General features: G+C 53.0%; 1 protein-coding gene across 1 annotated transcript in view; it reads left to right on the top strand.

The window, feature by feature from the left end:
- Positions 1 to 24,010, top strand: part of ZBTB38 (zinc finger and BTB domain containing 38) — a 135,435-nt gene continuing 111,425 nt past the window's right edge. The window contains exons 1-3 of the mRNA XM_055129452.1: positions 1 to 90; positions 1,908 to 2,063; positions 15,989 to 16,215. The gene's annotated coding sequence lies outside the window, so the exon portion shown is untranslated. The remainder of the gene's footprint in view (positions 91 to 1,907; positions 2,064 to 15,988; positions 16,216 to 24,010) is intronic.

Below are 24,010 nucleotides of genomic sequence, written 5' to 3'. Positions count from 1 at the left end.
GGAAGCTGGGCCGGGCCGGGCAGTCGAGTCGCCTCCCGAAGGGCTAGAGGGTGCGAGGGTTTGGCCGAGTGTCTCCTGCAGGGGTCGTCGGTGAGTCGCCGAGAGCGGAGCCCGTGCCTGCCTGTTTTCGGGGATCCCCCTGTTTTGCTCCCAGCCTAAGACGTAGCCCACCCCACCCTTGCAACTGACTCTCCTCCCCGGGATCGTGGGCCCCACGGTTCGGTCTCCCCGTGGATTCTTTTGTCTCTGTGTTTGGTTTGGGGCCACACCTGGGCGGTGCTCTGGGATCACTTTGGCCGTGCGCTCAGGGAGCACCCTTGGCTGTGCACCTAGGGAGCACTGCCGGCCGTGCACTCAGGGAGCATTCTGGCCGTGCACCCAGGGAGCACTCCCAGCCGTGCACTCAGGGAGCATTCTTGGCCGTGCACCCAGGGAGCACCCTTGGCCGTGCATCCAGGGGGTACTTCTGGTGGTGCACTCAGGGAGCACTCCTGGCCGGCCTCCGGGACCATAAGGGATGCTGGTGGTAATGCCCCTGGCCAGCCGCGTCCCTGCAAGGCAGGTGCCCTCCCTGCTGTCTTCTCTCTCCTCTCCGAAGTCGGGGAAGTCGGGAGCAGATGAAAGGCACCAAAGAAAGTAAGAGGAATTATTGGGAGCAGAGGGAAGCCCCTCGGTGGTTCTGGGGTGCCTTCCGGATGAAGTGAGTGTAGGAGCCAGCGCGCAGGTGATCCACGGGGCTGTTCATAGCTCAGTGCCACCAGCAGAGGCCCTGGATGCGTAGTTTTGCTCTGAGCACTTCAAGGCCAGTGCACACTGGCTGGGCTGGGGCTGCTTCCAGGGATGGGTGACCCCTGGCAAGACAGGAGCAAGAGTTGCGGGTCCCAAAGCCGCCCGTCACCCCATTGCCCCACTCTTGATCTGGGGGAGGGCTGTCTGTGGAGGTCACGCTAAGGGATATTTACATTTTTTCACTATAAGGAAATGAGTTGGCTCTGGTCAGGGGTGCAGGCGCTAGCACTGAGCTCAACCCCCTACCATATGGTCTCTGTTGTCCTGGTGACCCTGGGTGTCTGCAGGACTCAAGGGTTACAGGCGGAGTCACCCTTTGGGTCCCTTGAGCGCTGCTTAGGAGCCCCCCCTTCGCCCCCCATCCCCAATAAGAAATGGTTTGTGAACCTGTTAGCCCCTTGTGAGGAACTGAGGCAGTGAATCCAACTAGGTGGCGCCATTCATATACTTTTCACCCGTGCCTGGGGCCGGGAAAGAAACCATTTCACTTAAGAGCATCCTTGATGGGCGGAAGTGATAATACTTGGGGGGGGGGGGGGAGGGCGCTGGCCTTGCACAAGGCCGACCCAGGTTCAATCTCCAGCATCCCATATGGTCCCCTGAGCACCGCCTTGAGTGACTCCTGAGCCAGGAGTAACCGCTGAGCATTGCCAGGTTTGGTCCAAAAGTTTAAAAAAAGTAAAAAGTCCTCAATGGCCAGGAGCTATAGTAAGAGAATAAGGCACTGGCCTTGCATGCAGCTGACTTGGGTTCCATCCTGGCACTCCCTATGGTCTCCTGAGCACTGTCAGCTGTGCCTCTCTCCCTGCCAGAGTCCTCACTGCAGCACTGAGGGTGTTCATTTTATCCAGTTTTGGCCCTTGCACGCACGTCCTTTAGCTGTTTGGGGACAGAAGGGGAAGTGTGTGTGAAGCAGGCCAGCGACGTTCGTCTGGGGAAAAAGGGCAGGGCCGGGCAAGGCTTTCAGCCCCCGAGCAGCTGTCCGGGAGCCTGCTGCGGGCCTGGAGCGTTTCTTCCCAGAGTGGTGGAGAAGTCCGAGTCTGCGCTGGCCAGAGCAAACGTGTCAGGAATGGTTTTCCCTCTGTGAGACTCACGAGTGCGTCTTTGCTCTGCCCAAGGGTGTGTCCATGGCTCCTGTGACCGGCCCTTCTGCTCTGGCTGTGATGCTGGGGAAGGCAGGGAAGCTTCGCCTGCAGCCCGGGGTGCTGGGGGCCCGCTGGCCCTGGAGGGGCTGCAGTCACTGCCGCAGTGGACCCGCCCTTCTTCGTCTCGGCGTGAGTAAAGCAGCCATTGCTCGGGGGCCTTGGGAGGCCTGGGAGACCAGCGATGTGGAGCCAGGGAGAGCTGCTCCCGGTACGGGGCTGGTGCCGTTTGCTTTAGTTCGGGCCTTGAGGTGCCACCCCTGAAACTACCCCTGAGCCCCAAATATCTCTTTTACAGGAACGACTGACAGTGTTGCCCTGTGGATTGGGGATTTGGGGTGTGTGTGTGTGTCTGTGTGTCTGTGTGTGTGTGTGTGTCTGTGTGTGTCTGTGCAGCAAGGTAGTTTTTATGGAATGAACTCCCTTAGACGTTGGAGGACAGAGTCACTGTGCATTCAAGAGAACGCGGGCTTCTCCAGAGTGGGAAAGGGGAGCCAAGAGACGGAGACAAGCAAGCAAGATTCATGTTTGACAGAGAACATGGGCTTGAGGAGGAAAATTAAATCAACTGGTCACTTTAAGGGAAACCACTTTTTTTTTCTTGTGGCTAATGGTAAAGATTTGATGTTTGAGATGAAAACTAGAATTTTTGGAAAGAACACATATCAGCCATATATTGTGCCAGCACCCCAATGTTTGCAAGATTCTTATGATTTGCTCAGTGGTCGATGTAATGAGATTTTTAAAAAGTATATTGAGGGACTGGAGTAATAGCACAGTGGATAGGGTGCATGCCTGATGTGTTTCATCTCTGGCACCCTTTATGGTCCCCCAAGCACCCCCAGCAGGAGTGATTTCCTGAGTGCAGAGCCAGTGAGCACTGCTAGGGATGCACCTCCCCCTCCCCCCCAAAAAAAAAGTGTCAGCATTTAGGAACTGTGCATACTCCAGTCTAGCTGATGTCTGTTGTAACATCGCACAGCATTCCAGGATATGGCCATCATCATCATCATCATCATCATCATCATCATCATCATCATCCCGTTCGTGGGTTATTTTCTCGAGCGGTCTCAGTAACGTCTCCATTCGTCCTAGCCCTGAGATTTTAGAAGCCTCTCTTTACTCGTCCTTCCCAATGGTGCCACATTGGAGGCTCTTTCAGGGTCAGGGGAATGAGACCTAAGGATATGACCATTTCTTTTTTTTTCTTTTTCTTTTTTGGATCACACCTGCTGATGCACAGGGCTGACTCCTGGCTCTGCACTCAGGAATTACTCCTGGCGGTGCTTGGGGGACCATAAGGGATGCTGGGACTCCGACCTGGGTCAGCCGCACGCAAAGCAAACACTCCCTGCTGGACTATCGCTCCAGCCCTGACATGGTCATTTTGAACAACAAGTGGCTCCCAGTTTTGTTTTGGTCGGTTGGGAACTAGGAAGGAACTTATTTAACTGGGTGATTCTGATGGAGGGCTTCCGCTCAGTTATACTCAAGACGTCTGGGGACGGAAACCCAGCTCTTGGGGGACAGCACCCTGAAACCGGCACAGATCCAGCTATGATATGGCACATTGAGAACCTAGAAATACTTGTAAGCCTATGTACACTTGAAAACATTTAAAGACTGTTGGTGCCCAAATAATTAGTGTAGGCAGTTTGCCAATCCTCATCAATTTCCCATAGCGCTTGGATTTGTTCACCAGTCAATGGTACGATAATTTCAGCAGGATCACTCCCTATCAATTGTCTAGTTCTTTTTCTTCCTTTGAAAATTATTTGAGGTATTTTATATATATAAGTAGCCAGTGTTTTAGTAGGCTTGTTACGTGAAAAACTCCATTCCACAATATTAGTTCCTTGTACCAAAATCCCAGTAGGAGAATGTGAAGTACACATTCACATTCTTTAGATTTAAATTTTCTGAAGAATCAGTTCTGTCTAGCTGAGCCTTATTAACAATTTCCTCAATCAATTCTAATTCTTGTTCAGCTTCTGGGCTAAGTTGCCGTGGGCTATTTAAAGAGGGATTACCTTCTAATGTCACTGTCATCCCGTTGCTCATCGATTTGTTCAAGCGGGCACCAGTAACGTCTCTCATTGAGAGACTTATTGTTACTGTTTTTGGCATATCCAATACACACGGGTAGCTTGCCAGGCTCTGCTGCTCGGGCTCGATACTCTTGGTAGCTTGCCGGGCTCTCCAAGAGGGGCGGAGGAATTGAACTCGGGTCAGCCGTGTGAAAGGTGAACGTCCAACTGCTGTGCTATCATACAAAACAAATTTTGTAGGGCCTACGTTGGAATGCCCAGAGAAGGCTGTAGCCAATTTATATTTCCCAATAGTTTTGAAAATCATTTAAAGTTTTTAATTTATCTCTCTGAATTTGGACCTGTTGAGGCGTAATTTTACTCTCCCATATTATTTGTCCCCAAAATTCCCAAGGAACCTGATGTTGAATTTTGTCCTGTGCAATTTTTAAACCCCATGACTCTAGTTCATAAGTTACAGCTTCATAAACTTTCTGCAAATTTATCTGAGGTGCAGCAGTAATTAAAATATCATCCATATAATGAATAATTTTGACTTCAGGGTACTGTACCCTTATTATATCCAATGGTTGATTAACAGAATATTGACACATCGTGGGACTACTCATCATCCCTTGAGGCAGAACAGTCCAGTGATATCTTTTAGCAGGAGTTTTATTATTTAAGGAAGGCACAGTAAGAGCAGATTTTTCTCTGTCCTCTTCCCTTAAGGGGATGGTATAGAAACGATCTTTTAAAACAATCTTTTAAATCAATTATAATAATATTCCACTGTTTTGGAATAATGGCCAAATTAGGCAGGCCCATTTGTAAAGGGCCCATTGGTTCCATGCAGTCATTAACTTTTCTTAAATCAGTTAACATTCACCATTTACCAATCTCTTCCTTAATAATAAATACAGGTGAATTCCAGGGACTAGAGCTCAAAACAATATGTCCCAATTCAAACTGTAACCAATTCATACAAAGCCTCGAGTTTTTCTTTCATCAAGGGCCACTGCTCAACCCAAACAAGATGAACCTTTTTCCAGACTATTGGGAGAGCTGTTCTCTGAGTAGAGGCCCTAATCAAAAAGGCGATTGCTGAGACATCTTTTTTTCTTTAATATATTTCACACCAAGTTTTTGCAACAAATTCCACCCCATAGGGTGACAGCTATTGGAGCAATATATGGCTGGATGACTGCCGTGTCTTCAGCACTACAATGAAGAGGTCACATACTCTGCTGAACGTCAGTGACCACACCTATACCAGAAAAAGTAACGTCCACACACCACTTTTGCCAAACCATAGGCCAGTGATGAGAGGTGCCAACAGTAACATCAGCACCTGAATCCAACATACCTTCCAATTTTGTCCCATCCTTAAAGGTCATAATTAAAGTAGGCTTATCAGTACTCTTTTTTGTCCAAAATATTTCTGCATTAGTGCTTCCAAAATCACCTTCTCTTTTCATACCTGTATTTTTCCCTATTATACACAAAAGCAAAAGCGGTTGAGCAATGCGCTTCCCTTTGAATATTCTGATATCCGCTTGAACAGTGACTATAAGTGAGATTTCATTCACAAACTCACTGTCAATGAGTCCTACTTTTACGTTAACACCACGCAAAGTCATACTACTTCTCCCTAGGACCAATCCTGCTGTCCCTTTTGGTAGGGGGCCTTAAACATTAGCTGGGATTTTATAAATTTTATTAGGAGTCAGAAACAAATCCTGTAAAGCTGAAATGTCAGCAGCTACACTTCTTCCACTGCTCTCATAAGGCAGTATAAGATAGCTTTTTGTCGATATTCTTTTTTTTTTTCTTTTTGGGTCATACCCAGTGATGCTCAGGGGTTACTCCTGACTCTGCACTCAGGAATTGCTCCTGGCAGTGCTTGGGGGACCATATGGGATCAAACCCGGGTCAGCTGTGTGCAATGCAAACGCCCTACCCACTGTGCTATCGCTCCGGCCCCTTTGCCAATATTCTTAGGTTTATCAATTATTACCATCGTAGGGGATGGAAAACCTTCGAATTTAACTTGAGGTTCTACTGACAATTTCCTGGGTCGAGGCCCAACTCCCATTTCCCAATGGCTCATCTAGGAAATTTCTAAATTTATTCTTTTTTGAGCGACATTCATCAGCCCAGTGCTTCCCCTTTCCACACCGTCTACAAATGCCTGGTTCTTTACTTACCCCAGATGTAGCACAAGTACAATCTCCTCTGAAACGTCCGACAGCTCCGCAGCCGTAACGCTTCACCCGATCAGCCTTCTTAAAAGCAGCAGCTATCATTTGCGCCTGATGGGCTGGTGTCCCCACTTCCCTACACACTCTGATAAAATCATCCAGAGAGTTTTTGCCCATTAACTTAGAGGTCTGAATTGCTTCTCGGCAGTCTGCTGTAGCATTTTCCACCGCCAAAGTTAACACGAGCATTTCGCGAAGAGCCTCATCAGGTGTAGCCTTTTCAAGAGAGCCCTGGAGTCTGGCGATAAAATCTGTATAGAGCTCATTAGCTTCTTGAAGGGTTTTAGTGAGTGGCGTAGAACGTTTTGCAGAGGTCTCAAGATAGCGCCACGCCTTCAGACAGGTCTTACCGACGGCTTCCAGAATGTTCGCCTCCAAGTTCTCCCGAGGAAGCCCATTTGCCAGTGCCTAAAATCCGGTTCCCCGTGGTATCAACATATTTTGGTGTCTTAGCCCTAGCAAATTTCTCAGCCTCCTCTCTCCACCATGATTTGAATTGTACATATTGAGAATTTTCTAACGCTGCCTTCGCAAGAGTCTGCCAATCGAGTGGGAGTAGAGTATTAGCTCCCGCAAAATTTTCGAGAAGAGCCAGCACATAGTTAGAAGTAACAACATAGGTGGCTACTGCTTGCTTCAGCCAGGAAGGAAACTTAAAGGGAACAGGCTCTTATTCCCCCGCCTGCCATTTTCTTTGCACTTGATGATTACGAACGACTGGAAAAGCCACAAACTTGAGCAGGCTGTTGGCTCAGTTTTGCCTGATATAAAGGAGCTTCAGATTCTTGCATCAAAGGATGCAACTCAGGAGTAAACTTCAAATGGCAACACAGGCGCTGGAGCGATAGCACAGCGGGTAGAGCGTTTGCTTTGCATGTGGCTGACTCAGGTTCGATTCCCAGCATCCCATAGGGTTCCCAGAGCACTACCAGGAGTAACTCCTGAGTGCAAAGCCAGGAGTAACCCCTAAGCATTGCCAGGTGTGACCCAAAAAGAAAAAAAAAAAACGGCAATGCAGAGATTCCTCTCCCCCATTCTGATATAAGGGAGGAAAAGGAGCTACCAGAGGGTCAGGATCAGTGAGCCCCTCTCGGGCAGGCATCAGACTCTTTTAGTATGGCAGTGCACCTCAGGGTACCACATCTGTCTAAGTAATTGATTTAACTTTTTATTAACTGCCTTGTTTTTTTTTTTTGCTTTTTGAGTCACACCTGGAGACGCACAGGGGTAATTCCTGGTTCTGCACTCAGGAATTACCCCAGCGGTGCTCAGGGGACCATATGGGATGCTGGGAATCAAACCTGGGTTGACCGTGTACAAGGCAAACACCCTACCCATTGTGCTAATCACTCCAGCCCCCTGCCCTCAATTCTTGATGGGTTACCACTTCTCTTGCCACAGAGTTTCTGTATCTGACCCAAAGCTGTCAGACTCAGACCGGGCAGGTGAATTATCAATCTGCTACGAATCCCCAGGCAATATAGATGCCGCTGACTTAGCACAAAATGTAGGCTGAATCAAAGACTCGTCCCTACTCTCCTCCTCTAACGCAGGAGTTTCCCTGTAAGTTGCTTCAAAAATTGACAGATCAATGGAGAGAGGTGTATGAGAAGGCGAGAGAGAAGGCTCCTCAGACTCAGAGTCAGATTGTAAAGAAGTCAGGGCAGCAGCAATACAATTACACGCGCTCCATTCATCTGCTGAGATCAAGTCTCCATTTTTATGTGCATGACACAATTCTTTTTCTACCTTTTCCCTCAGTTCTGAGTTGAACTGATCTCTATTTCTGGGCTGGAACCAATAGCAATACCTTTGTACCCTCTCAAGGAGGCGTCGCATTATTTGTTCCTTCTAAGCCAGATCAGCTGCTTTTGTTAGAGAGTTCAGGATGTCAATATAGGCATCCTGCTGCAACATTACTGAATTACCCATTACCCTTTGTCTTTTTTCTCCAATCTGCTGAGAGGCTATGCAAGCTCGCTGCAATGTTTTCCCTCTCGTTTTCTCCTGTACCAGTCCTTATCTTCGGGCCCCACGTTTGGGCACTAAATGTTGTACAAACATTCAGTTAGGTGGTCTGAGGTGCTGAAACAAGGAATGCTAGAGAAATTAATGTTCATGGGGGATCACGGACTTGCTCAGATCTTGTGACCAAGAGCAGCCTTTTCAGCATCCTTTTATTTGCTGGCTTATTATAATAATGTGCAATGAAATTCAGCAGTTGAAGAGTATGTAAATTAACATACTTAGAAAACATAGTCACAGAAAGGAAGCATAGACAGAAAACAGTCAGTTGCAGAAACTGTAACTATAACTGTAACTGTCATAAGCTCCTCACACCTGGGGTCTGTGATGAATAGGAGGGAATGTTTACATCTAAAGTCCAGCCAGGTCTGAGATATGTGAGAAGAGGAAGCTGCTGCTTTGTGCTGTGGGAATTTGCTGGCCACAGAGGGTCAGTTTTGCCTTTTCCATATCAGTCAGACTCTCAAGCTTAGGCTCGTCCACTTAGTGCAATGTGGGGTCCTGGTTCTGCTTCCTGCGTGTAGGGCAGCGTCCAAGGACTCATCTTTGTGATTTGGTTAGGCACCAACATCTCCCCTTTTTTTTGTTTAAAATTAAAAATCAAACACAGAATGGCCAGTATTAAATAACACCCATCCTCACAAATCTTCCCAGCACTACCTTAATGCTGCTTTGAGAAAACTCAAACCGTCAGAAATAATTCTTGGCCAAATTTCTGGAGACCCCAGAGTAGGAAGGTGAGCCTTAAATGTACTTAAGTTCTGTTCTTAAGTTCTGTTGAGTTCTGTTCTTCTCAAAATAATATTTTATGCTTTAACACATGATTTCTAACCTTTTTCCACAGAAATTCTTTCTCATTATATAATGCAGAGTTTACACATACAGAGTTTATACATATTAAGTAGTACAGAGTTTACCTAGACAGCGTTTACACATGTTAAGTAATATTCCAGTTCCAGTCCTGATTCAGAGACATTTGTCGATGGAGACCAACTAGTCTCCAAGCAAAACAACACTTTCATGCCATTTCTGGACAAACTCCACAGTCCAGGTTTTTCCATAGTCAGCAACCACTTCCTTTGTCGTCACTGTGATGATTCTTTGCTACAGTGAGCAAACTCAGGATCTCTTAGTCCCTGGAGAGAGGTAGATGAGTAACTGCCAAAGTGCTCCAGTCATCAGACAGTTACCGTTACAGTTTCTGTAACTATGTTTTCTAACTGTCTATGTTTCCATTTCTGTAACTGTCTATGTCTTCTGACTGACTCTGTTAATTTACATATTCTTAAACTGTTGAATTTCATTGGACGTTATTATAATAAGCCAGCAAATAAAAGGAGGCTGAAAAGGCTGCTCTTGGTCACAAGATCTGAGCGAGTCTGTGATCCTCCGTGAACATTAATTTCTCTCGCGTTCCTTGTTTCAGCACCTGAGACCGCCTAACCTAATGTTTGTACAACATCTGGTGCCCGAACATGAGGCCTGAAGATAAGAACAGTACGGGAGAGTCCGGGAGGGAAAACACTACACCGAGCTTGCATAGTCTCTCAGGAGATCGGAGAAAAAAGACAAAGGGCAATGGGTAATTCAGTAATGGGTAATTTAGGGAGGTGGGAGAGCTAGCACAGTGGGCAAGGCGCTTTTCTTGTGCGTAGCCAACTTGGGTTTTGTCGCCAGCATCCTATGTGTGTGGTCCTGCGAACACTGTCAGGAGTAATTCCTGAGTCTGTAGAACCCAGAGTAAGCCCTGAGTACTGCTGGGTGTGGCCCCCCAACACATAAATAGTAAGTATGATTAAAAAAATAAAACTGGGGATTTAGACGAAACAAAACAAAAGCCCAAACCCGACAATAGGAAAAGCTGCCTTTGAGCACACTTCGCCTGAAGGCCGTAGGGCACAGGCTCAGCTGCCCACATGCTGCCCTCACGCCGGGCCTTTCCCGGGCATCGAATGTCCTTGCCCCATGGCAGCTGGTTTCCCTTGGAGCAAGTGTCCCGAGAGGGAGCAAGTGTGGGCTTGGTGACCTTCCCTCAGCAGCTGCTGTCTGGCCTCTTCACTGTGGTGTATTGGGAATGAGCTCCTCCTCTGAAAGGTGGTCCCAAAGGATATATGCACATATTGGAAGAACATTGCGCCTAGGGAGCCAGTATTTTTCATTCATTCATTCATTCATTCATTCTTTTTTTCTTTTTTTTTTTTTTTTTTGCTTTTTGGGTCACACCCAGCGATGCTCAGCGGTTACTCCTGGCTTTGCACTCAGGAATTACTCCTGGCGGTGCTGGGGGGACCATATGGGATGCCGGGGATCGAACCCGGGTCGGCTGCGTGCAAGGCAAACGCCCTACCCGCTGTGCTATCGCTCCGGCCCCAATGTCATTTTTGTATAGACACAGGAAGACAGTTAATATTATGCTTTTGTAACTTGGGATTTAATTGGCTTTGAATATTATTCCCTCCCAGGCATCTGCTTTCTTGACTTAAGCCTCAGTTGCCCTTAGTTCCTAGCACCCCAAAAGCAGGGTCCCGACGAGGGACTGAATGGATCCAGGGCAAGCTGTGAGCTACCCTGGCATCGAAATGGGCCAGGCCAAAGCGCCACAATTCTTAACTATGAGTTAAGAGCTTGGTCATGGACAAATGCTGTCATGATCCAAAAGCAGCGATGAGACCAGGACCCTGCTAGGGATAGGAAAGATTAATCTGGCCTGAGCACTGTAGTCTGAGATTGAGATGGCCCCAAGAGAGCAATTCTATAAGCTTAATGTATCTCTTACTGTGTTCATACAAAATTATTAACCTTATGAATGTCTCTATGTTTGTTGGACAAGGAGAGGAGAAACACACCCATATTTGCCTTTAGGCCAGTCTTGCTGGATAAGAATCTGTCCTGGAAGTAGCTTCCCCCGAGGGAAGGACCTTACATCCGCTGATTGTATGGTGATACCTATGTGTGAGCCCCAACCCCTCAGGCTTTGGGATTTAACTGTAAGAGTGGGAAGGGGGATGGATCCAGAGCCAGGAGGAGAAGGAGAATGAAGTAGCACGGGGGAGAAGCAGGAGGAGAATCAGAGGAGAATGGAGATGGGAACGGAATAAACTGCAACTGAGACCAACCAGCCTGGCCCTCGTTCCTTCTTCACCTGCCCATCGTCATCGACCTCCCCAGGGGGGTGGGGGAAGCTGTGTGAGACTACTGAACTCGGGCGGCGGGAGAGATAGAGCGCCACTGCTGCCCTTTTTGTGTTCACACAGCTCTAGGTAAAGTAGAAATGGAAAGAATGTATCTCTGCCTAAGAAGACTGTATAACAAATCCTCAGCTGACTTGCATTCAGCTGGGATGAACTGCAGGCGCTTCCTCTAATATCAGCCCACTTGCTCACCCTCACCTCTATTTCTGGTATTTTTTTTTTTTAAGATTTCATTATTGAATCACTGTGAGATAGACCCTTACAAAGCCGTTCATGATTGGGTTTCGTTCATACAGTGTTCTAACACCCATCCCTCCACCAGTGTACATTTCCCAGCACCAGTGTCCCCAGGTTCCCTCCCATCACCCCCCACCTCTCTCTCTCTCTCTCTTTCTCTCTCTCTCTCTGTCTCTCTCTCTCTCTGTCTCTCTCTCTCTCTCTGTCTCTCTCTCTCTCTGTCTCTCTCTCTCTCTCTCTCTCTCTCTCTCTCTCCTCTATTTCTTAACAGTGTTGGGAGTCCTGCCACAACAGTTAAACAGGAAAAAATATAAACTGAATCAGAAAAGAAGTAAAACTGTTGCTAGTTACAGACGATGCACTCCAGCAGAAGGTTATTTGACAGATAAGCCAAATAAATAAATTACTATTTTTGTTTGGGGGGGTCATACCTGCAATGCTCAAGACTTGCTTGCTCCTGGCTCTACACTCAGGAATCACCTTTGGTGGCATTCTGGGGACCATCTGGGCTGCCAGGCATGGAACCCAGGTCAGCCATGTGCAAAGCAAATGCCTTATCCCTGTACTATCTCTCCATATCTCTCCAGCCCCAATAAATCAACTTTCAAAAGGCAACTTGTTGAAAATTTGACAATAAATATGAACAAGCAGTTCAGAGAATCAGGAAGACTGTTCATCAAAAAGAGAGGAGAGAGAGAGACAGAGAGAGGGAGGGGGGGAAGAGAGAGAGAGAGAGAGAGAGAGAGAGAGAGGAGAGATTTCCAACAAAGCAAAAACACAAGAAAATATAAAATGAGCTGTCAGTGCAATGTTTATTTTCACAAAACATGTCAGAGAGTTAAAAGAGGAATGAGGGGCTGGAGCAGTAGTACTGCGAGACGGGCACTTGCTTTGCACATGGCTGACCCGGGCTTGTCCCCGGCACACAATATGGTCCCCTGAGCCCGCCAGGAATGAACCCTGAGCACAAAGCCAGGACTAAGCCCTGAGCACTGCCAGGTGTAGCCCCCAAAGCCAAACAGAACAGAGACTCATGGACTTGGTGATGGTGTCTGTGAGATCGGCCCCTTCCTAGAATTCAGTGGGGATGGTCTTTAGAATTGGCACTGCAGGCGGTCGGGCTGTGTTCTTCCCCACTGTCATCCCTCCTTCCCTCAGGGAGGCGGCTGAGGGGTTGGTTGATAGGGAGAGGCCGGGAGGAGGGGGAGCAGGACCCAGGGCAGCAACGGGCTTGCAGTGAAGTGGCGAGAACCACTGGCCCCAGGACCTGTCATCACTGAGCAAGGCCCTGTGGCAGAACGAGGCTGGTCAGCAAACAGGAAGCGCCCGCTCAGGCTGCCGCCTGCCCAGAGCTGGTTTACTTCCTCTCTTCTTGGCCTCGTCCTTCTGTTGGCGTTGGCTTGGAACCCAAGCTTGCTCTGAACCCAGCTTGATCTGAAGCCCCTGACGGTCGCTGGTTCATAACCCCACCCCTACCCCCAGCCAAGGTACAACACGGACATTCCAGCGTCACCACTCCCTGTCACCGTCCAAGCTCAGGGAGGTGCCCCTCGTCCGGGGAGGGCCCCTCGGGAGGCTCTGTGCAGCCGCGTGTGTTTACACCAAGTCCCTCCTGTCGGGGCGGAGAGCAGCGTCCCAGAAGGGCGGCCTGTGCTCGCGGCCCCTCAGAGACAAATCCTCGCCCTGCACACTCTCAGGAGTTCAGGATGGGACGGAACCTACCCCCACTCGCCGGGGGCCCCTCGAGAAGACAGACGTGTCCCCGGACAGGCCACCAGGGCCGCCCAGGACAGTCTCCTGGCAGGACAGGGAACCCCAGCCTGGCCCCAGCCCGGGCTCGCAGCCTCCTGCGTGCGGTGATGCCAGTTTCCTGTTTCGTGATGCCAGCCCGAGGGAAGGAAAACAAGGGACCGAGGGGCTGGTGGCCGAGGGGCCTGGCAGGGCTCGAGTGAATTTGCCTTCTCCAACTCTTACTGGGCGCCCCGGGAAACATTGCCTTTTAGTCTCTAGAAGTCTCTAGAAGTTTCTCCCCGACACATTTTTGTCTGCTTGTCAGGAAGTGTGGGACTTATTCTTGCACCTCCCTGGAAGTTCCCATGTTGAAAGTCACCAGCAGTCGGTCCGGACAGTTGGGAATGTCCGGTCTGTTGGGGTTACCCAGCTCTCAGGTCCTCTAACAGGGCTCAGTAATATAGTCAGAAAACCAAACTGGAGTTTTCATTTATTCTTGAGAGTTATATTTGCTAAAGGCACTGAAATAACGGTGGTAGGCAAGTCCTAAACTACCTTTTCCCATTAAGAAGAGTTAACTGGGGGCTGGAGCGATAGCGCATGGGTAGGGCGTTTGCCTTGCACAAGGCCGACCCAGGTTCGATTCCCAGCATCCCATATGGTCCCCTGAGCACCACCAGGGGTGATTCCTGAGTTCAGAGCCAGGAGTAACCCCTGAGCATCGTCGGGTGTGACCCAAAAAACAAAAAAAAAAAAAAAAAGAGTTAAGTGGAGACAAAAAAAAATTAACAAAGCATTCACCTTTGAAAGACTGGTTTTTTGGTTTTGTTTTGTTTTTTGTTTTTCCAGAATAAACCCAGGGGTCATACTTTCCAGACATTCCTGGGAAGCTTTGGATTTCCCCCAGCTCTGAGGTCCCCAAGAATCTCGTATCAGAAATCCCAACTCAAAAAAAAATTAAAAAAATAAAAATAACAAAATAATAAAGCAAAATAATACAAAAAAAAAGAAGAAATCCCAACTCGTCATATTTTAATTTGTTTTCTCTAAGCCTGCATTCCCTATTGCCCTCTCAGTGAATTATGGAAGGAATGGAAGAAATGGAAGAAAATAAAACAGGCTCTGATATTTCTTGTATCATTAATTTATCTTCAGTGGTGTCTGAACCACAGCAAGCCCTGGGAAAAAAAAAAGAGCCACACACAGACCAGGAGGTGGACGCGCTGAGCAGACAGGGCGGGGGCGTGGCTCTGGTGGGGCAGAGTGACCGTCAGTCCCACCCTCTGCACGACGCTCAACCTTCCCACAGAGCTTCTCTGGAACTTTCCGTGAGCATCGGCCCCTCCCCGGCCGTTTCACCTCCTTTGCGTTTACACACAATCTTTGTCCTGATTTTGCTTACCCGGAACCTCGTGCCACTCCCCAACAGAGGGTGAATTATCTGCCCCAGAGTGGGGGCCGACCTTCTAGGGGCAAGTACCATGTGCCTCGAAGACTACCAGCACCGTGGGTTAGACGTCCAGACCTGGCCCTCTGGGTGTCCACTCCCGTCCACTGACAGCAGCCCCCGGGCTGGACCTCAGCAGCCCACTAGGGCAGGCAGAGGGTCCTCTAGCCGTGGGTCTTGGGAAAAGACTGAATCTGGAAGGGTTTGGAGTTTGGATTCACATGTGAGAGGCCAAGATCGGGGAGGAGGGGCTGGAGCGATAGCACAGCAGGTAGGGCGTTTGCCTTGCTTGTGGTTGACCCAGGTTCGATTCCCAGCATCCCGTAGGTCCCCCGAGCACCGCCAGTAGTAACCCCTGTGCATCGCCAGGTGTGACCCAAAAAAGAAAAAAAGAAAAGGTCAGGGAGGAAATGAGAATTGTGAGATTTGTGTGAATTTTTTATTGCCAGACCCCCCAGGGCGTCGTGTCCGCCGTCGGGCTGGCCCAGGGCACCAGCGGGCAGAGCATAAGGATGCAGAGGTGGACAAGGCCTTCCTTGCCGAGAGGAAGGCGGGAAAGGGGAGACAGCCCCAGACCAAGGGAAGGCTGAGGGCCTGGGTGACGGGCATTCCCTGAGGTTCCCCAGCCAGCCACCGAGACTAGCCTGACCCTGCAGACTCAGCTTCAGTGGGCCTTTCTTCTGCTCCGTATCCTGACTGACTCTCTGTGGCAGCTGCATGCTGCTGAGATGCCCCAGGACACTCTCACGGCCCAGGCGGGCCCTGGACACCGTCAGCTGCCACCGCGGTGGTCAGCCAGTGTTTGCCGATGAGATCAATAGATGCCGGACAGATGACACGGGGAGAAACCTGGATGTGTCCTGCTTCCCGCCCTCCCCGCAGCGGTGTGGGGGTTCCCTCACACCCCTCCCTTCCCCCCTCCCTCTCCCGACGGCTCCGAAAACCCTGAGTCATTTGACTGAAACGCCTGTAGCGATGCCCGAGCTACTTATTAACAAAACCGTTGCACCCCGCGCGCATATAGCCTTAAATTAATTTGGGTTAATTCTTAACTGTTTCCTCTCTGTACACATGGCACCTCATGCTTCGCCTTTATCTGATTTTCCCCAATTTCCTGTGCATTTGTGGTTTTCTGCAGGAGCGTGCTCGGCCAGAGGCCCGGAGAAGCGGCCCCAAGCCTGGTGTGGGCACCCGCCCCTCTCGGAGGCAGTTCCTGCTGCAGCTGGCCGTGCCCACCGGGTGTTCGGAGCTGCATTCCCACACGGGGTTCTTTATGCCTCCCCAGCACCGGTTCCTGGGGGAGAGGAGCATGTGTCGGTGTAGCCGGGCCTCAAGGGAAGAAGGATCACCCTGCCACAGCTCAAGGTCGGTCCCTTACCTTTTCTCTGACCCCGTGAACGCTCGTGGTGTTTGTGCTTCCCCATACATTCTGCGAGTGCGTTCTTCTAACGACCTTTGGAATAACGAGGAAGCAGCACTCTGAGGTCGATCGCATGAGCCTCTCGGAGGACCGAGAGTTTATCTGTCATCGATTCCCCCAATATCTAACGGAGCAGTGCCCAGGCAGGCGCTCCGTCAAGGCCCGAGGAAGGAAAGGAAGACAGGAGAGGAGGGAGAAAGGGCAGGCGAGAGGAAGGGACTGGAGAACGGGGCCGAGTGGGAAGGATATTAATGAATTATTCAGAAATAACTTGAGGCCATACATTGTGTTTTCTAAGTGAAGTGTGTCACTGCTCGCACCTCGGATCAATAAAATTAATTGTCCCTTTGGCAGAATGGAGGGCGTGTTTATGAAGCTGGAGCCGTTGCAGGCAGAGTAATGACTGTGCCCTGGAAAGCAATAAGGTGCCTCAGTCATTGCGTGAGATCAATTTAAGAAAAACTGTATGATAACGGCTTTGTGTGTATGCCCCGGCCAGCTCCTCAGATCACATAGAAACAGCCAAGAGTTGTCTGCAGGGACTAAGGCCAGTTCATCTGAGAGGTGATCCAGTTGGCCACAACTGGTCAGTTTGGGTGTTTCGAAAGTCAACTAATCAGAAACGGTTTTCCGACAACGTGTGCCCACATCTTGGCCGCCTGCCACAGAGATGGCTTAACCACAAGGCAGTCCGGCGAGTGTTCAAACGTGTTTCCTAATCAAGGAAAAACACCTGAGCGTTTCGCAGGGGGCACGGTGAAGGGAATTCGTTCTTTCTTTCTTCTTTCTTTTTTTTTTTTAAGTATCACCGTTTCACTCCTTGAGGATCTCCCCGAATCCAGGGCGAGGCGGGGAGGGAGAAGCCGCACACTCCCGGTTTACAAAATCAAGAGCTCAAAATCGCTTCAGCAGTTTAGCTAGCATCAGAGATGAAAGCTCTCGGTATTAGTCCAGGCCACACTCGCATGTGAATTTAATTTGGGGGAAATCAGTCAGCACCAGGGAGGAACCGGAAAAGCCTCTTGGAAGCAGCAAGGGAGGGACGAGCCCCCCCCCCCCCGCCCCGCCCCATACATAGGGACCGGCTGGGGTTGGGACTGGCTTTGAGGGTTTGTAGCGTCATCGAGCCCCTAAATGACTCGTTGTGGTTGTGAGAAGTTTGTTTTAAGGTGTGATTTATTGCCAGTACGTGTCTGCCATGTGTACCTGTGTTATGTGCCTGGGCGCCCATAAAAAAAGTTTCTTGGGCGCCAAGGGGTCATGCATGGGAGAAGTTTAAGAAACCCGGATTTGAGCCTCTTTGCAGATTGGAGACGCTGCCCCACCCCATGCACTCCCCCGGGGGCACTGGAACCAAAGGGGAATGGTCATAGGCTTGGGTGTGATTGTGGGGTATATTTTCACGTGTTTGCTTCAACAAAGTAGATTTCCAAGGATTTTGTTTGTTTGTTTGACAAGGGCCAACTAGCCAAATAAGTCTCGGTACCTTGGTGAATGATCAACACAAATATTTTATACAAAGAAAAGTTACGGGTGGGAGGCGGAGGGATAGTACAGTGGGGAGAGAGCTTTCCTTGCTCATAGCCGACCCAGGTTCGATCCCCGGCGTCCCAGAGGGTCCCCTGAGCACTGCCAGGAGTGATTCCTGAGTGCAGAGCCAGTAGTAAGCCCTGAACACCATTGAGTGTGACCCAGAAAAAAAAAAAAAAAGAAGGAAAGAAGACTCGGAAGAGTGGCCGGAAGATGAATAGTGAATAACCAGAGGCACTGTTACATGCGGCGTCTCATCCTCAAGTTGTGCGACGGCGAAGGTGTTATCCGAGCAGTAGGTTTTTACCTATAAGCTGATTGGCGCGAATGTTCAACTCGACCCCGACTTTGGCCAGGGGTCACTTTTGCTCGACCGTTTACAAGTCGACTGGCATTTTACATGCTTTCTCTTTAAATCGGATATTTTTTAAAAGGAGGCTGATGAGGGGGTCTTTGGAGAACAGTCCGGAACAAAACGATGTGCCGAAGGAGCTGAGGACAGTGATGCTCAGTTGAGGCGACATCCCAGCCAGGCTCCCCCGAGTTCCCGGGGCCGTGGCGGGGGGCGGCAGCAGCCCCGTTAGCAGTGTGCGCTGCGGTGCTAGAAGCAGGTTAATGTTTATAGGACGCCGCGGCACTTCAAAGTCCAGGCGAGGAGAAGGAACAGAGATAGCGTGAGTGAGAGAGAAAGCCAGCCCGGGGGGGGGGGGGGGGGGAGACGGGAGGATGGGGCCCCGGGGATGGGAGCAGGCGGGCAGGGGGCATCTGTGCTCGTGGTCCACGGCGCCAGGTCAGGTCATTGCTGCTGTGTCCTAGCTCGCGTGGCTGCGATGCAGGGCGGGGTTCTGTTAAATGACGACATTCTTTTCTGCTCCCGGGGCGACGGCTCGTGCCTGCCCACCCCGGAGTGACGTTGTGAGTCTTGCCGCGGGGCTCCTGGCTGACGGGGGCAGGGGGGGGTGGGGGAGCAGTGCCAGAAGCCCGGCGCCCCCGTTCCGTGTCCCTGGCTCTTCACGTCACTGCCTTCTGCCCCGTTCTGCCTCTCGGGAGGAGGTTTCCGCTGCGTCCTCACTTAGAAGTGAGCCGCCCTAAGCAGGACACCAGCGGGGCGGACGGAGGGGGATGGTGACGGGGGTCCCCCTGGCCTGCCTTCAGAGGGGACAGCCCTCCCCGTGACAGACCAGCCCACCCTGCGTTCTGAAGGTCACTCATCATCAGTAGTTGACGGTGGGTTTTCAGGCTCCCGCTCCCCGCCCACTCAGCCCAGACCCCTCCCGACCCCCTGAACACGACTCCTGCTCTCTCCCGGGTTCCGTGTCACCGTGGTGGTCTGGGCCACGGGCTGCTGTGCGTCAGATACAGACGTGCCGAGGCCTCGTGCCACGCCACCCCTCCTCTCCCTGCTCCTGCTTCGTCCCCCCTCCCCCCTGCCGCCTCCTACGCGCGTTATTTGCAGCTTCCTGGATGGAGCTGGAGGCTCTGAGGTTCCCCGAAGTGAGCCCTGCCAAGGGCACCCAGCGGACACCCCGGTTTGGAGGCAGTCTCGGGGCCAGGACGGCGGGCAGGCCCAGCTGAGACCGTGGCGCTCTGCTAGGCCCCCGGCACAGTGGCAAGAAGACCCCCGCCCCCCACCTCGCCCCCAGCAGGGCCTCCCAGCCAAGCCCACCCAGCCTGGGCCCGGGGAGGGCAAGGCCAGAGGAGCCGCTGCCCCGGAGACCGTCTCTGTGAAGACGCCCGCGCCTTGGAACGAACGTTCAAGCTCAGACTTGCTCCGAGGCTCCGGGAGAAAGACCGAGGCTCCTCGTGTGGCTCTGCACGAGCCCCCTCCCCTCTCCACGCCGCCCCTCCCGCCCTCCGCTGTGCCCTGCACAGTTGCCATGGCAACCGCTGGCCCCGGGGGGTTGGAGCCCAGAACCCCTGCCCACTTTGGGGGAGGTGCAGGAGAGGGGACAGGAAGTGCCACACTGAAGTGCTCCCAAGGCCCAGACCAGAGGTGCCGAGCGCTGTTCGGGGTGTTCTCACCCCACCCCTCCCTTTGGGGGCATCTGTGTTCCTATTTTTCTGGAACACTGTCCTTGTGCTTTAGGCCCTGCAGGGCGAATTGTTCTTCTGTTCTTGTCTCTGTTCTTTGGCTGCTGTCGGGGAGGCCCACGGGTGGTGCTCAGGGCTCACTCCCGGAGGGGCGGGGGCCCAGCCAGCGCCGGGTGGTGCAGGGCCAGCACCTGAGCTGCCAGTGTCTCCGGGGGGCCCCGTCTCCCGCTTCCTGGGATGAACGCTTGCTTTGCTCTTCTACTCGGACGCTTCCTGGGGAGTGTGGGGGCTGGGGGCGGGAGCCGGCCCCCTGCCACCGCGTCGTCCTCGTGATGTGGCATCTGGACTCTCCACCAGCCCCTCCTCGCCAGGGTCTCCTCCAGGCAGGCCACAGGGTGGGCGGCCTGTGCTTTCTTACGAGAACGCCCGAGAGAAGGCTCTCCCCGCTGGGGACACGCTCCCTCGAGCCGGGCAGGCAGGACGGGGTTCACACGGGGCTCCCTCCCCAGGGGCAGGGGGCAGTCGAGGAACATGGCCTGGGAGGAGCCAGACAGCCTCAGCCACGCTAGCACGCTAGCCCAGCCGTGGTGCCGCCACAGCTTGACTGCGAGTCCTCGTCCCCGGAACCAGTGGCCCCCGCGTCCCTGTGAGAACGTCGGGCAGAGCCAGAGCGAGGGACGTCGGACAGCCTCGTGCCCTCGACCGGAGCTTCCCCCCAAACATCAGGGTCCCCAAACACCCACAAGGGGGTTACGAGACGCCCCCGCAGGCGTGGTCAGCAGGCGGGGGTGGTGTCACGGACGCCAGCCTGGATCAGAACTGGACGTCACTCTACATCTAAAGCAGAAGTGACGTCGGCGGGCGAGGGCAGCGCGGGCGGGTGCGAGGGGCCCCTCTGCACTCGTCGCTGCAGGTCCTCAAATGACGCGGGCGGGGGGCGGGGGGCACTCCCAGAAGAGCCGGGATTCTTCCGGACACTTCTCCAGGGCCCTCAGAGTCACCTCCCCTGCTGCCCCTTCCCTCCGGGGGAAGGGTGTCCGAGCCCCGAGCCCCTGTACCCCCACACTCCTGGCTCGGCCCCTTCCTGTGTCATGGGGACCCCCGATGGTGTTTCTCTCGCAGCAGCCCTGGGCTGGGTCCTGCCGTTCCCGGCTCCAGCCTCCCCTCCCGCCTGCTTAGGGGGGATCCTCTGACCCAGTCGCCCCTCTTATCCCAAATGCCACCCCCTCCCTTGCCACTCAGATTGGGGCGCTCACCCCGACTCCCTGGCCCTGCTCCCCAGCCCCGTGGCCACCCAGATGCCACCGCCCAAGTCAGTCACGGAGTCCAGCCCCTCTCTGGTGCCCCGTCGCCCTCCACCCTGCCCACGTGGGGGACTTCACCGAGGCACACGCGGCCAGGCCCCTCCCCGGCTGCCAACACCCCCCCCCCCGGTCACTCCTGCCCTTAGGCCAGGCTGGACACCAGCGCTCCAGGCCCCTCATGAACCGCCGCCTCCTGTCACTCTCCCCTGCCGACCCCCGCCACGGTGCCGGGAACCCCTGCCCCACTTTCTTCCCGTGACTCAGCCTCCTCCGGCTCTCCCGGGCGCAGCCCAGACGGCTGTTTGGGGAATTTCTCTGCCGCCCGCAGGCTTGTGGCGGGCACCCTCCAGGTGCTCCTGCTCCCCCGTCCTGCCCCCGCCCCTCCCACCCCACCCTTGCATGCACCGAGCTCGGGCACTGTGCTCGTAAGCAAGCCCACCGAGACCCCCTGCCTTCTGGGTGCGGGCGCTGAGCCGCCGCCTTTGGCTTGTGAAGACACGCGTGCACCAGCACATGCTAGCCTGGAACCGCTGCCCCCAAAGTACAGACCAGCGGGTCAGGGAGACAGTTGAGGAGTGAAGGCGCTTGCCTGCACGTGGCCGGTCCCCTGACCAGTGCCAGGAGTGAACCCTGAGCACAGAGCCCGGAGGAAACCCACTGCCGGGGGTCGTCCCCCAAGCAAACCGAAAGTACAGATGAGGACAGGAATCAAGGACAGCGGACCCCACCTGCCTCCCCGTCACACCGTCCAGCAGTGGGACTTAGAACAGTGCCCTCTGTGGCGTGGAGGGCAGTGTGGCCCAGCCCCTCCTGGAGGGAGACGCTCCCACTCAGTGTCAGGCGCGCGGATGACCGGAAGTATCACGCCTGTTGGTCTTCACGACGTGGGATCCCCCTCTCGATGGAACAGGACACGCCAGCTCGGAACCGTGGTGCCAGGTGGGCAGCCACCGCCAGGGGCCTGGAGGCGAGGGAAGGACGGGAAGGCCCCGTGGCATCGTCTCCCCGGTGCAGACGAGGATGGGCAGCCTCAGGGGGCTGGTTTGCACTCAGATGTGGTTCGTGGTTCCTAGGTGCACATTCATGTATCCAGATGTGGTTTGTGGTTCTGAGATACGTATGTTCATGTATCCACACATGGCTCATGGCTCCTAGACTCGTATGATTGTATATTCAGACATGGTTCATGGTTCCTTGGTTCACACGATCGTATATTCAGAATCATATATTCAGATATCTGAATCATATATTCAGACGTGGCTCATGGTTCCTAGATTTACACAATCATATATTCAGATGTGGCCCGTGGTTCCTAGGTTCATATGGTTGTGTCTCCACACTTGGTTCATGGCTCCTAGATTCATATGGTTGTGTCTCCACACTTGGTTCATGGTCCTAGATTCATGTACTTGTGTCTCCACACTTGGTTCGTGGTTCCTAGATTCATGTTTGCGTATCCAGACGTGGCTTGTGGTTCCAAGATTCTATGATCATATATTCAGACGTGGTCCATAGTTCCTAGATTCACGTGATCATATATTCAGATGCAGTGGTGGTTCCCAGGTTCACATGCTTGTGTATCCAGATGTGGTTTGTGGTTCCGAGATTCATATGATCATATACTCAGACGTGGTTCATGGATCCTAGATGTGCACACGAGTGTCCTCAGTGCCCAGAGCAGGGGAGGGGGCATGTTTGCAGGGATCTGAGCTCCCGAGGGGCAGGTGCTAGGGGCAGGTGCTAGGTGGGGCAGGTGCTAGGTGGGGCACATCTGGCGGTGATGGAAGTGACCCAGGGAGGCCTGGCCTTCCCGCCAGTCCTGAGTCACTGGCCGGCATGCTCCCTGACAGGAGGCCCCCGGGGGCGGGTGGCCTGTGGGCGCGTGGCTTCCTTCCCTGGCCCTCTCTGACGGTGGCTCTCGGCTCACCATCCTGTCAGGCTGTTGGACTGCATCAGCCGGGGAACCCACAGCCCCGCGTGCAGGGGCCCGCGTGGGACCCCAGAGCCTGCCTGCCTCTGTCCACGTGCCCCAGGTGTTTCCTCCCGTGCCTCTGGACCCCGGTGGTGTTGGGGTCGGTGGGCAGACGGAGCGGGCACGGGCCTGACCACCTGCAGGAGTGGCGTAGTGGCCAGAGCCCCTCACACCCCTTGGGGCGGGGGAGGCGGCCCCACAAATGAGGGGTGTGGCCGGGGCCTTGCCACGCCGGCAGAAATGGATTCCAGGGTGCGGGCGCCAGGAAGCCCGTGTGGTGTGGGCCCCACTGGCTTCTCCCAGGCTGCCGGGAGAGTGTTCCAGGCCTCCCTCTGGCGTCCGGCTGGCTGAGAGGCCCGGGGTCCCACAGGGGGGAGCCTCGCCCAGCCCCAGCCTTCCTGCCCGTGCACATGGGCCTCTCCATAGGAGAGGCTCTCCCCTGTCCCCCACCGGACCCCACCATGCTGGGAGCTCACGCCTGCCCCCTCTTCAGGACGGCCGCTCCAGGCCCAGCTCCACGCCGTGTGAGGAGTGGCGTGTGCACACACGAGGACACGCAGAGACGCCGCCTGGGGAGGGGGGTGCTGCTTCCTGGGCTCCTCGTGTGTAGAGTGGCCCGAGGCTGCAGTTTGTGTATGTGTGTGTGTAGTGTGTGTGTAATGTGTGTTGTATGTCATGTGCTTTTGTGTGTGTTTGAGTTTGTGTATTTGTGTATGTGTGTGTAGTGTATGTGTATAGTGCATGTGTAGTGTGTGTTTATGTGTTTGTGTATGTTGTGTGTAGTATGTAGTGTATCTGTGTGTGGTTGTATACTGTGTACTTGTGTGTAGTGTGTGTTGGTGTGTTGTGTGTAGTGTGTATAGTGTGTATGTGTATAGTGGTGTGTGTAGTTTGTGTAGTATG

The sequence above is a fragment of the Sorex araneus genome, chromosome 2 (assembly GCF_027595985.1).
Source record: "Sorex araneus isolate mSorAra2 chromosome 2, mSorAra2.pri, whole genome shotgun sequence".
NCBI lineage: Eukaryota > Metazoa > Chordata > Mammalia > Eulipotyphla > Soricidae > Sorex > Sorex araneus.
This window is presented reverse-complemented; position numbering and strand designations above follow the sequence as displayed.